This window comes from Moschus berezovskii, chromosome 21 (assembly GCF_049115385.1).
Source record: "Moschus berezovskii isolate FMDL1 chromosome 21, NW_MosBer_1.0, whole genome shotgun sequence".
NCBI lineage: Eukaryota > Metazoa > Chordata > Mammalia > Artiodactyla > Moschidae > Moschus > Moschus berezovskii.
Genome location: NC_142480.1, coordinates 10,490,374 through 10,504,623, shown reverse-complemented (window position 1 = coordinate 10,504,623; position 14,250 = coordinate 10,490,374). Strand labels below are relative to the sequence as shown.

The 14,250-nt window shown below is 45.8% G+C and overlaps 1 non-coding gene across 1 annotated transcript; it reads right to left on the bottom strand.

The window, feature by feature from the left end:
• Nucleotides 1–5,457: 5,457 nt before the first annotated feature.
• Nucleotides 5,458–5,530, bottom strand: TRNAR-GCG (transfer RNA arginine (anticodon GCG)). The gene has a single exon. It is a non-coding gene; the product is annotated as a tRNA-Arg (tRNA).
• Between the last annotated feature and the right edge of the window lie 8,720 nt (nucleotides 5,531–14,250).

The following is a 14,250-nucleotide window of genomic DNA, read 5'->3' as shown; positions in this document are numbered from 1 at the left end:
CAATGCCTGACATGCAGTCATTGTTCAATACACCTAAGCTAATATTGTCTCTGCCTGACAGCTCACTCGTCCAAGGTCACCCAGCTCATCGGTGGTGACTTTTGTTTAGTTATTATATTTATTATTATTATTATAGTTATATTAATTATAATATTATCTTAATAATATAACTTCTGTTATTGTTTTAAAAATATAAATAATAAGCCCCAGCAACCGTTACTGAGCACATTATAGACCGGGAACTGTAATAGGCCAGGATGTGAGAGATGAAGGGAAACAGTTTTCCAAAGGCAGTCAGTTGCCTCTTCAAAGACTATGGACTGAATCGTGCCCCCAAAATGCATATGTTGAAGCCATGAGCCGCACTGTGTCTATATTTGGAAGTGAGGTTTAAGAGGTCATAAGTGCAGGGCTCTAATCCAACAGTCCTGGTGGCCTTACAAGAAAGAGACCTTTCTTTCGTCCTTCCCCCAACCTCTCTCTCCCCCACCCCTAGCTCTCCCACTTCGGCACAAGAGGTCATGTGGACACCGAGGGAGAAAACAGCCATCTAAAACCAGGATGAGGGCTCTTACCAGAAACCAAACTTGTTGGCATCTTGACTGTGAACTTCTAGCCTCATGGTTCTAGCCAGAACCATGAGAAAACACAATTCTACTCCTTAAAATGACCAGAATGTGGTATTTCATTATGGCAGTCTGAACTGAGACACCAAAAAATCAGGTTCTGTCTTTCTTGTGCATACTAGATGAATAACAAGAATTTGCACCACTCAAAACCATGCACTGCCCAGTAGCAAGCAAAAAGATGAGTGCTTGTGTGGAAATATGGCCAAGGCAAGATGTTAAATAAAAAGGAAAGTTGTGGAACAACTCATAAAGTGTGGTCATTATGAAAAACAAAATACACACACACGTATTCAGACAAATATACAACGGAGCTATATATTTCTGTGGGAAATTAATATTTAACTATGGAATACACAGAAAAAGTTCAAGAAAACTAGACTCATCAGACTAGTGTCCTTGACTACTTCCAAGGAGAAGACTAGCATGGGGAGGGTCAAGAAGGACTCTAGTTTTATCTGCAATTTTTAACTTTTTACTCAGAAAATGTAGTCATGCATTGTGTTTCTTGCAGACTAAAGAAAGTAATAAAATTTATAGAAAGAACAAAAAAGAAGAAGGGATGCCTGCTCTGAGGTGATCTGTGCCTCCATCACACACATAAAAGCTGCTAGCATACTCATGTAATGCCTTTTCATCCCATACCCCATTATAGCTCTTAAATGCAAGACTTTTTGAAAAGGGGAAGAAGGCAAAGAGGATGAGAAGGTGGTGAAATCCATTAGACTGTCTGCAGAGAGGAGAGAAGGGTGCAGCGAACAAGAGCAGAGATAAAGAGGAGAGGAAATTGGATCAAAGGCCATAACGTAAGAAGCTTCAGTGTCTGACGCACGTGCTCTGCTTGACTTTTCACAGCAGTCCTGCTGAGCGTGAACCCCGTCCTGCAGAGACCCAGCCCCCACCCCAGCTCCCGGGCACTGCCCTCTTTCTGAAAAGCAGATCCCTACCAACAAGATGCAGACTGTGCTCCCCAGCTGGTTCTGCACCTCTGGGGTCAGCTGGCACTCCCTGCCCTGAGGTTGGTGCACCCAGGAGGCAGTGGCAGCCCTCAGCCTCCACACCCTAGGTTCCTGAGTGCCTTCTGTGTCTCTAGAAGGCCAACCTTCCTCCTTCTGCTGTGTGCGTGCATGCAAAGTTGCTTCAGTCATGTCCTACTCTTTGTGACCCTATGAACTATATAGAACCCGTCAAGTTCCTCTGTCCATGGGGGAAAGAAACTAATGAAGACTTGATTTAACGTTATAAAGCAGGAAAAGAGAAAAGCAGTGAGAAATCATAGTGAATAGCAAACACAAAGCCAAATGGCAGAAGTCAGCCCAAATACATGCAGCAGATGTAAATGGATCAAACTCATCTGTTAAAAGACTGAGATTTTTTCCTGGTGAATTTTTCACGAGTGAATTCTACAACGTTTAAGAGATCAGGCTAAAATTGGATGCCACAGAAATACGGAAAGTAAAGATATAGAGAAAGACAAGGCAAATAAATACCAATAGAAAGAAACCTTGTGTCAGAACAGATAAAACAATCTCAACGATGTTATTTAATGGCACCTCAGTTCATACAAAAAGCAAAAAGCCCAATCAGCTGTATGAAAAATCTAAACTTATAAAATAGACGAAGGCCGATATATTAGTCCCAGACTTCACATTACAAGGGAAATTGTCTGCTAATGTATCTATATTGGCCTCTAGACTCTAAGCTCCTGGGAGGAAACAAGCTGTGTCTTATTAGTAGTCACTCAATTCCCAGCACTTAGTCAGGGTCTGACTTAGAGGATTCTTAATAAATGTTTATTGAATAAACCAGTGGTTCTCGAGCCTGGCCGCACATCAGAATCTTCTGGGAGTTTTTAAAAATACTGAGACCTGGGCCCCACCCCAGACCAATTAAAAGGAAACCTCTAGGGGTGGAGCCTCAATATGGTATATTTTTTAAAAGCTCCCCAGGTGATTCTGATGTTTGGCCAGAGCCGAGGACTGCTGGAATAAATAAACGACAGAATGACCAAATGAATGAGTGTCTCTTTGATTTACAAAAGAATTCGTTGCAGGATTCCTTTTAAAAGCACATTCCCAGGGTGCATTTTCAATGTAATTCGATTTTAAGAAATTTGATTTACACCCAATATTGCCAGGACAGTCTATTTTGTAAAGCAAGGAACATCTGTATTATCTATCAAATTTTTTTTTATTATGGATTTGGGAATATTCTGTTTCTCCATTTAGAAGTGAGCTGGAGACTTGAGCACAAAAAAAAAAGAAAAAAAAAAACTGTATCATTTCCTGAACTCTGAAAACTGTTTTCTCCCACTCTGGCATTTAGAGACTATTTCCCAGCAATATTAAGCATGCAATTACTTGACGAGACACGGAAAGCAGTTTTGAGAAGTATAAAAACATCATTGTCTGGGCTTGCTGCTCCTGACGTTATGCAAGTGACGGATGAGAAACCAGACTGAGTCCAGCCAAGGCGTGCTTGGGTGCTCCCGTGTGCCTGGCGCTTTGTCCAGGGCTGGGGCAGAGCGGGAGAGGGGCTCAGGTGGGCAGCAGAAAAGATGGCCAGCAGGTGGGCTTCCAGGTGTCAGGTGAGGGGGACAGAAAATGGTGCTTCCCGAAAGTTGCATCCATCCAATGCTTGGCAACGAGAAGACAGATCAAGACTTTCTGATGAATCTCAAAGAGGCTGGAATAAGGAAATATCTCACCGCAGGGCTCTGTCTTAAGAGACGGGGAGGATGTGAAGCTATGGGGAGCATTCCTTGGCAGAGGGAACTGTGTGAGAAGTCCAGGGAACTGCAGCAGACAGAGAGTGACCCTGTGGGAATGTTTCCTGGGGCTTCTCTTGCAGAACCCGAGATCCCTTCTTACCCAGGGCCCACGCTGCCCAAACTGGGCATTTATTGCTCCTTCCTGTCAGCCCCCAACCCTGATTTCATAATTTGCTGTCTTCATTTCCTAGGTACCAGAACAAGGTAGCACAGGCTGGAGGGCTTAACCCAAATCCCTTCTCTCACAGAGAGCCTCTTCCTGGCTTTTGGAGTAACCCGTTATCCTCAGTGTTCCTTGGCTTACAACATAGATCACTCCAATCCAGCCTTCTCCCCATGCGTCGTTTGTCACACCAGCTTCCTTCTTTGGCTGGCTATCTCACCGTCCAAATTTCACCTTTTTGCAAGGACACACTCATACTGGATACTGTATCTTCTAGAATAATTAAGGTGCCTTGTTTTTGTCATGACTCAAAACTCTGAACAGAGCTGAAGTCAATGGTGGGGAAGAACTAAAGTGATGTTAGTGTGGAAGCATTGGATCAGACTACCTGGATTCAAATCCTAACTCTTCCACTTGCTTGTGCAAGTTGATCAATCCATCCATGATGATGATAATGACAAAAGTGACAGCATTTATAAGGTTTGGGGACCAACCAATAGAGGTGTATTATTGTTCAGCACATGTTTGACACACCCCCTGTTCAGTAAGGAGAAGGAAATGGCAACCCACTCCAGTGTTCTTGGCAGGATAATCCCATGGACAGAGGAGCCTGGCAGGCTATAGTCCAAGGGGTCTCAAAGAGTCAGACCCAACTGAACTACTGAGCATACATACTGGATTAGGGCCTACCCTAATGACTTCATCTTAACTTGATTATCTCTACCATTACAATGAAGATGGACATTTTTCAATGGACATGAGTTTGAGCAAGCTCAGAGAGTTGGTGATGGACAAGGAAGCCTGGAGTGCTGCAGTCCATGGGGTCGCAAAGAATCAGACACAACTGAGTGACTTTCACTTATATGTGGAATCTAAAAAAAACCCCAAACTTACAGAATCAAAGAATAGATTTGTGTTTACCAGAGGCAGGAGAGGGAAGGAGGTGGAAGAATTGGGCGAAGTAGGTCAAAACGTACAGACATCCAGTTATAAGTGAGTTCTGAGGATGTAACATACAGCTTGGTGACTACAGTTCAGTTCAGTCGCTCGGTCGTGTCTGACTGTTTGCAACTCCATGGACTGCAGCACGCCAGGCTTCCCTGTCCATCACCAACTCCCAGAGTTTGCTCAAACCCATGTCCATTGAGTCGGTGATGCCATCCAATCATCTCATCCTCTGTCGTCCCCTTCTCCTCCCGCCTTCAATCTTTCCCAGCATCAGGGTCTTTTCCGTTGAGTCAGTTCTTTGTATAAGGTGGTCAAAGTATTGGAGCCTCAGCTTCAGCATCAGTCCTTCCAATGAATATTCAGGACTGATTTCCTTTAGGATTGACGGACTGGATCTCCTTTAGTCCAAGGGACCCTCAAGAGTCTTCTCCAACACCACAGTTACCATTAACAATACTATATTGTACATTTGAAAGTTGCTGAGAAAGTTGATCTTAGAAATTCACATTACAGGGAAAACTTTTTCGGTAATGTGTGGTGATGCATGGTAACTAAGCTTATTTGGTGATCATTTTCTGATATACACATGTTGAAAGGAAATCAGTCCTGAATATTCATTGGAAGGACTGATGGAGAAGGGGATAATACAGGATGAGACGGTTGGATGGCATCACTGATTCAAAGGACCTGAGTTTGAGCAAGCTCTGGGAGTTGGTGATGGATAGGGAAGCCTGGTGTGTTGCAGTCCATGGGGTAGCAAAGAGTTGGACACGACTGAGTGGCAGAACTGAACTGAACACTTAAAACTAACACAATGTTATATGTCAATTGTACATCAATTTTTTAATATCCTAAATTTTTAAAAAAATTTACTTTTTTTTTTTAATTTGACTGTGCTGGGTCTTAGTTGAGGCATGCAGGATCTTTTAGTTGTGACTTGTGGGATCTAGTTCCCTGACCAGGGATCGAACCTGGGCCCCCTACATTCGCAGTGTGGAGTCTTAGCCACTGGACCATCAGGGAAGTCCCCATATCAATTTTTTTAAAAGACCCTCTATCTCCACATAAGGTCACATTCTGAGATACTGAGGTTCAGACTTCAATACAACTTTCATGGTGAACACAATTCAACCCATAACAGTCGTAAAAGTTGAAAGATGGCCCCTTTTTTATTCTCACTTCTTTTTCCCTGCTTCCTTTTCTTTCCTGCCTCTGAGCAACTCAATTTCTCCTTCCTTCAGCCCAAATTCTGACCCTTTCATGTCATTGCCCTTCCCCCACACCCTCACTGCCCACGTGATCCCTTCCCCCCACCCTTTTTGGCCCCCCAGTGGGGGGGGCCCACCAGTGCCTTCTGCAGGCTGGGTCTCGCACCAGTGCCTTCTGCAGGCTGGGTCTCGCACCAGTGCCTTCTGCAGGCTGGTCTCGCACCAGTGCCTTCTGCAGGCTGGGTCTCGCACCAGTGCCTTCTGCAGGCTGGTCTCGCACCAGTGCCTTCTGCAGGCTGGGTCTCGCACCAGTGCCTTCTGCAGGCTGGTCTCGCACCAGTGCCTTCTGCAGGCTGGTCTCGCATGGAGCTCTTCCCCTCTGTCCCCTCCTTGTCCCTACCGCTCAGTGGTTCGAGCACCCCTGGTCAGCCCTTTTTCCCTCCGGCTGGGACCGAGGATGGCTTCCTGCGGGCCTCGGAGTCTACTCACTCAGGCCGCCTCAGGCCATCTGCTCCAGGCACGGGGCTCTCACGCAGCATGTTGCTGCCCCCACTGTGGGGACAACTCCACTGGGCCCCCAGGTCCCCCATTTCCCCTGCTGTCAGCAGCAGCATCTGAGCGGTGACCCCAGAACATCCCCACAACCCCTCGTCCTCATCTTTTCTCTCCCAGTTAATCCCAGAAAAGTCCTGTCTTAACTTGTCCAACTGTCCTTCGGCAGGATTTCGGCTCCCCCATTCACCTGTCTTCTGGTACATTCTTGAGCGTCTGCAGCCGGAGCTGTATTTCTTCGCTGTTTCCCTTTTCCTCTTCCCCTCTGACGATGGCTTGCTCCCTGCCCTCTTCCCGTGTTCCTCTGTCTGTTATTTATAGGAAGTTCCGTCCATGTTCTTCATCCTGGGGAGATCCCCTGTCGAGGCTCGGAAGGCTCGTCCTCTCCCTGGAACTTGGCTTGTCCTGCTGCTTAGGTGCTTCCCCGGTGGCTCAACTCGCAAAGAATCTGCCTGCCAAAGCAGGGGATGCAAGAGACACGGGTTCAATCCCTGGGTTGGGAAGAGTCCCTGGAGGAAGAAATGGCAACCTATTCCAGTATTCCTCCCTGGGGAAGTCCCATTGGACAGAGGAGCCTGGCGGGTTACAGCCCACGGGGTCACAAAAAGTCAGACACAACTGGGCGCGCGTGCAGGCAGGCTGCTCAGTCTTGCCTGAACCATTTCCAGTCATCACATGAGGAGAGTTACTTCCGTGGACAGTGCCTGGGCAGTGACCCGCAGAGGCCTGGCTGTGACACCACTGGCCGCTTTGGCAGGCATACTCTGAAGTGACAAAGAGCTTGGCATCAGACAGATCAGAACTCGGAATCTCACTGTCATTTATGCCCCGTGACACTGGGCAAATCCTGTAACCTATCTAAGGATTGACTTCCTAATCTATGCAAATGAAGACCCAGCAGTATTTCCCTTGGGGAGGCGAGGGATCAATCAGGGCCCAGTAAGAAACAAGTGGCAATTTTGAAATATGATCATTCTAGGATTTATTCAAAAGGAGTTGATACAAAAGGCCTATTACAAAGTAGTGGGTTACAGCCAGCTGTAACTACTGCAGGCCTTAAGAAACTGGGACAGTGGGGAAGGGAGGGCATAGTTACTGGAGTGCAGAAGGACCTTCTCCTTGTGAAGTCAGCCACTTTGAGAGAGAGGAGAGCCCAGTCCAGGGCCATGGTCAGCTCTGCAGGGCAGGGGTTCAGGGAGTACAGATCCCCAGTCTCGTTGTTCCTGCCCCCTTGACACCTCTCACTGGCCGAACCTCACAGGAAGCCAGAGTCCAGGGGCTCCTGTCCACCTGCTCCATCCATGTCTGCCCCACCAGCAGCCAGAATTGAAGAGGAGTTGGGTAGAGGATTTGGAGGAGCACGTGGATGAATTAGCAGAGTCCGCAAATCAAATAAGAGAGGCATGTAAGACCTAGCACCCCGTACATATCAATAAATGTGTTAGCAGCCTTTTCCCTCCTCTTCTTCCTTATTATTATGATTCAGAGAAAGTAAAATATAGTCTTCCCTGACTTTTCTCTCAACAATTCTATCTCTCCAAGAGAAACTATCCAGAAACAACTTCCTCATTGAATTGCCCAGAAGTTCCTGCCCACTCCGTCTTCTTCATAGTATCCCACAATGTTTTCACCCAGCCTGAAGTGAATGGACCAGAGGCAGACACTTCACCCTGATAGGCCGAGCACCCCCCAGTGTTTCCACCCTGGCTTTTGCTGATTGGACAAGGGTAGACACCAAGGAGGCTGCTGATTGGTGAATGGCCAACCCCATCAGCTCTGTCTTAGAGGGTTTGCACTGGGGCTGTTCAGAGGAGTCAGTTTGTAAGTAGGTACAGAAGTTGGCAGAGCAGAGTGGGTGGGAAGCTGAGGGACCGCTAAAGTGACTGCTGCTGCTGCTGCTAAGTCACTTCAGTCGTGTCCGACTCTGTGTGACCCCACAGACGGAAGCCCACCAGGCTCCCCCGTCCCCGGGACTCTCCAGGCAAGAACACTGGAGTGGGTTGCCATTTCCTTCTCCAATGTGTGAAAGTGGAAAGTGAAAAGTGAAAGTGAAGTCGCTCAGTCGTGTCCGACGCATAGCGACCCCACGGACTGCAGCCTACCAGGCTCCTCCATCCATGGGATTTTCTAGGCAATAGTACTGGAGTGGCTTGCCATTGCCTTCTCCGGCTAAAGTGACTAGTAGAGATCAAAACATGTATTTTGAAAGGCTGAAGGTGGCCTATTCCCACGGCTCAGTCTGGGAGAGCACCTGCCCTCTCACTTCCCACCTTCTCTTACGATAACTTGCCTCTTAGCTGAGCTTGTCCCTGTCAGCTGCGACAAGAATTCCTATACTCTTGGCAGACACATTTTCAAACTCCTCATGTATGGCAGGCAAGCAGGAGGCATGGCCACAGCCCATTTTCTGCTCCTGAGGAAAGTGCTAAAGGTTTAGGGTGAAGAACACACCCTCCTTTCTAGCCTGTCAACGCAAGAGGGGAAAAAGATGAGGCACATCAAATACTCAAGGACCTCTCTTGGTTATGCAGTTACTTATTCTGTTATTTTTATAATCAGGAGGACCCACTAATACATTAAAGGAATTTATACAATATAAATACTGGACAAATATTTAAGCTACACTGAACTGTGGGAAGTAATAGAGCATAGCAACAACAGACTGGTTCCAAATAGGAAAAGGAGTACGTCAAGGCTGTATATTGTCACCCTGCTTATTTAACTTATATGCAGAGTACATCAGGAGGAACGCTGGGCTGGAAGAAACACAAGCTGGAATCAAGATTGCCGGCAGAAATATCAATAACCTCAGATATGCAGATGACAGCACCCTTATGGCAGAAAGTGAAGAGGAACTCAAAAGCCTCTTGATGAAAGTGAAAGAGGAGAGTGAAAAGGTTGGCTTGAAGCTCAACATTCAGAAAACGAAGATCATGGCATCTGGTCCCATCCCTTCATGGGAAATAGATGGGGAAACATTTGAAACAGTGTCAGACTTTATTTTGGGGGCTCCAAAATCACTGCGGATGCTGATTGCAGCCATGAAATTAAAAGATGCTTACTCCTTGGAAGGAAAGTTATGACCAACCTAGATAGCATATTAAAAAGCAGAGACATTATTTTGCCAACCAAGGTCCATCTAGTCAAGGCTATGGTTTTTCCCGTGGTCATGTATGGATGTGAGAGTTGGACTGTGAAGAAAGCTGATCGCCGAAGAATTGATGCTTTTGAACTGTGGTGCTGGAGAAGACTCTTGAGAGTCCCTTGGACTGCAAGGAGATCCAACCAGTCCATTCTAAAGGAGATCAGTCCTGGGTGTTCATTGGAAGGACTGATGCTGAAGCTGAAACTCCAATACTTTGGCCACCTCATGTGACGAGTTAACTCACTGGAAAAGAGTCTGATGCTGGGAGGGATTGGGAGCAGGAGGAGAAGGGGACGACAGAGAATGAGATGGCTGGATGGCATCACCGACTCGATGGAGGTAAGTTTGAGTGAACTCCAGGAGTTGGTGGACAGGGAGGCCTGGCGTGCTGTGATTCATGGGGTCGCAAAGAGTCGGACACGACTGAGCGACTGAACTGAACTGAACTGAACCAACTCCATCCTTCCCAGCTCAAGTGTATTCATTCACTTTCACCAGGCAATTTTACATACTCTAAAAAAATGATTAAGTGTCTTTGTTTTCATCTCCAGACACAAAATATTTTACTCTCTGACACAAGTGTTAGGCATTTGATGTATGTTTTCTCCTTTCTCTTTCAGAATGGAAAACCAGGATGGTGTGGTCAGGCTTGCTTTTTTTTTTTTCTTTCAGACAAATAAGCTGAGTTCTTGCAGGACTGGTAGGTGAGCTGCCCAAGATCTTAGGAGGCTAGAGGCAGAGAACAGACCAGAACCTCAGTGCAGAAGACCCACTCCCTGCTCTAGCCAGTATCCCACACTGTCCTCTTACCTAGTGGCAGGATGTCCTCATGGAGTCTGTGCAGGCTTCCAGGACGGCTGCAAAGCCACCACCTCCAGGAAGCCCTGCCTGATGGCCCTGGTTAATTTTGACCTCTCCCAGTTTGGGTTTGTGCTTTGCTTCATCCATTCCTAACTTGATGGATCTTTCTCTCAGCCTGGCCAAATGTCTTTATGCCCTTTACCTTTGTTGTTATGTAGTTGCTAAGTCCAGCTTTTTGTGACCCCATGACTCAACAGGCTCCTCTGTCAATGGGATTTCCCAGACAAGAAGACTGGAGTGGATTGCCATCTCCTTCTCCAGAGGATCTTCCTGACCCAGGGATCTGACCCATGTCTCCCACTTTGCAGGTGGATTCTTTACCCCTAAGCCCCCAGGGAAGTCCCCCTTTTCCCTTCTTCTATTGGGCCCTGAACCCTCTAAAGGGAACCCTCAAGATTCCAAGTAGATCACTTTCACGTTTCCTATAATGCCCAGCTCAGAGCCAATCTGTCTGTCGGATGAATAAATGCATAAATGATTAAAGGACTGAAACGAGCAGCGACCTTGTTGGGATGTGAGTGAGCACTTACACCTGGTATCTAGTGACAACATGAGCAGGGATGCGGGGACGGAGGTTAAGAGCAGGATGGTGGGGACCTGGCTTCTAGTTCCCCCCCTGCCGCTCACTGGTGGTGTTGCCTTAGGCCGTCTCCTTCCCATGTCTTTGCCTCTGTTTTACCTGTCTGCAGGTGAGGATAATAGGAGCCTCTCACTCCATCATGCTGTTGTGGGGATTAAACGAAAGGATGCAAGCAAAGCATTAGTTCAATTCCTGCCACATAGTAAGTGCCCAATAAACACGTTGTTACATAGATGTTATCACTGGACGTTGGGAACCATCCCCACCTTATCTGCTCTATGTTTCTTCTCTGTGAAGACGAGGACCCGCCATTTATTAACACTTCTGCTGTTCGTCTGAAGCATGGGCACTGATTAAATCTAACCTCTCTCTTGTACTCACCTGCCAGCGCAAATTCAGAATCATTTTTTATCTCCAGCAATGTAAGTGGTACATCCTGGTGTCTCAGCTTTGCTCCTGGGGCCTCTGCATCTTGGTTAGGGCTGGACTAGGGTGAATGAGGCACTTAGGTGAAGCATAAAACTCAGCAATCAAGGGAAATAATATTATTTTTATTGTGCAAGATATCCATAACATTCCCAGTTTAACCATTTTAAGTGGACAATTCAGTGACATTAAGTACATTCACATTGTTGTACAATCATCACCCTACTTCCAGAACTTTTTCATTGTCCCAAACAGAAATTTTGTACTGGCTAAACAGTAACTTCTGAGAAATAATATTGTACCACAATGTTTAAAAAATCAAAATTAATATAAAAATCGGCAGTGAAAAAAGTAACAAAACTTGAAGCAGAGCGAGTAAGCTGAAGTGTATTTAAAACTTCTTTAAATTGTCACTTGGTCAAGAGAAATTGTCAAACATGGCAATTCTCTCCACTGAAAGTGAGATTAGCAAACAAGTAATTTACTTATTTTATTTATATATACATATTTTGGCTGCACTGAGTAATATGTGGAACTTCCTGGACCAGGGACTGAACCGACAGCCATTGCAGTGAAAGCGCTGGGTCTTAACTGCTGGACCATCAGGGAAGTGCAGCAATTTTTTTTTTTTAATTGAAGTATAGTTGAGTTACAATTTTGTGCTAGTTTTAGGTAAGTTTTTAAAAATATTTTTGATGCGTTTGCTTTCCTTACAGTCAGGAAAATAAAATTATAATAAATTCTGTTTGGAATATTAATAAAATATTTAAGCTTAAGATAATCTTGTGAGTTTTAATACACCTAGTTTCCAATTTTTCAGTAACTTTTTAACCACTGTAATTGTTCTGGGAAAAAAAGCTAACAGTTGAAAAGTATGTAAAATTATGTATATCAGGAAACATATTTTTCCTTCTGCCTTTGGCCCCAATATGACTCAGCACCCTCATGTTCTTGATGCAGTTCAGTTCAGTTCAGTCACTCAGTCGTGTCTGACTCTTTGCGACTCCATGAATCACAGCACGCCAGGCCTCCCTGTCCACCAACTCCCGGAGTTCACTCAAACTCACCTCCATCGAGTCGGTGATGCCATCCAGCCATCTCATTCTCTGTCGTCCCCTTCTCCTCCTGCCCCCAACCTTTCCCAGCATCAGACTCTTTTCCAGTGAGTCAACTCGTCTCATGAGGTGGCCAAAGTATTGGAGTTTCAGCTTCAGCATCAGTCCTTCCAATGAACACTCAGGACTGATCTCCTTTAGAATGGACTGGTTGGATCTCCTTGCAGTCCAAGGGACTCTCAAGAGTCTTCTCCAGCACCACAGTTCAAAAGCATCAATTCTTCGGCGATCAGCTTTCTTCACAGTCCAACTCTCACATCCATACATGACCACGGGAAAAACCATAGCCTTGACTAGACGGACCTTGGTTGGCAAAGTAATGTCTCTGCTTTTTAATATGCTATCTAGGTTGGTCATAACTTTCCTTCCAAGGAGTAAGCATCTTTTAATTTCATGGCTGCAATCAGCATCCGCAGTGATTTTGGAGCCCAAAAAATAAAGTCTGACACTGTTTCCAATGTTTCCCCATCTATTTCCCATGAAGTGATGGGACCAGATGCATTGATCTTCGTTTTCTGAATGTTGAACTTCAAGACAACCTTTTCACTCTCCTCTTTCACTTTCATCAAGAGGCTTTTGAGTTCCTCTTCACTTTCTGCCATAAGGGTGGTGTCATCTGCATATCTGAGGTTATTGATATTTCTGCCGGCAATCTGGATTCCAGCTTGTGCTTCTTCCACCCCAGCATTTCTCATGATGTACTCTGCATATAAGTTAAATAAGCAGGGTGACAATATACAGCCTTGATGTACTCCTTTTCCTATTTGGAACCAGTCTGTTGTTCCATGTCCAGTTCTAACTGTTGCTTCCTGACCTGCATACAGGTTTCTCAAGAGGCAGGTCAGGTGGTCTGGTATTCCCATCTCTTTCAGAATTTTCCACAGTTCTTGATCCAGTAAATATAAAATTCTGACTTTTGTTCATCATGGAGTTTTGGCATTCATTTAGACTTTAACATATTATATTAAGGTATTCTTCATGTCGATTACTGAATGTTGTTTGGTCTCTTGTTTGTGCTTGAGTGTCTCAAGCATCTCACCCTCATTCTGACCGTTCCCCGGTGCTTCCGAAAACTTGGATCTGACCCTCCCTGCAGAGAGGAGTGACCATCCACGTGGGGAGGCAGGCTTTACACACTCGCACCTCCAGAAGCACGTGGAAGGAGATGGTAGAAGTCTCCAGCACTGCGTCTCTCCTCTCGTCTGTGAACAGATTCATATTTTGCAGGACCTGGTGCAAAATGACAACGTGGGGACTTTGTTCCAAAATTAAGAATTTCTAGACGACAGCAGGAAAGCAGTAAACCAGGCACAGGGCCATTCTGAGCGTGGAGCGCTGGGCACCTGCCCAGGTCATCTCCCTTAAGCTGGCTCTGCTGTCACTCTTGCCAAAGGAGCTCTCCAGTCCGATCCCCACAGACCTCCTTTCCTCTCTCAGTTGGATTTACCTTTCTCCCTCCATTGGCCCCCCCCATCTCTACCACTCAGGGCTGCAGGCATTGCCCTGGCTAACCTGACCCCATGCCCCACTGCAAGACATCCAGCTTAAACTTCCTCTGAATGAATGAAGAACGATGCCAGCAGGCTGTGTTCCATGCATCCCACTCTGGAAAAAAAAAAGAAAGAAAACTAGAACCATTTGAGGGATTTCCCTGGTGGTCCAGTGGTTAAGACTCCATACTTCCAATGCAGGGGGAACGGGTTCAATCCCTGGTCCAGGAACTTAGATCCCACATGCCACGGAACCAAAAAATAAAACTAAAAAAAAAAAATTTTTTTTTTAAAGGACTGTTGGTTCTTATGGACATTCATTCATTCTTTCATTTCAAGCATTCATCCAGGCATCCACTGAGCACC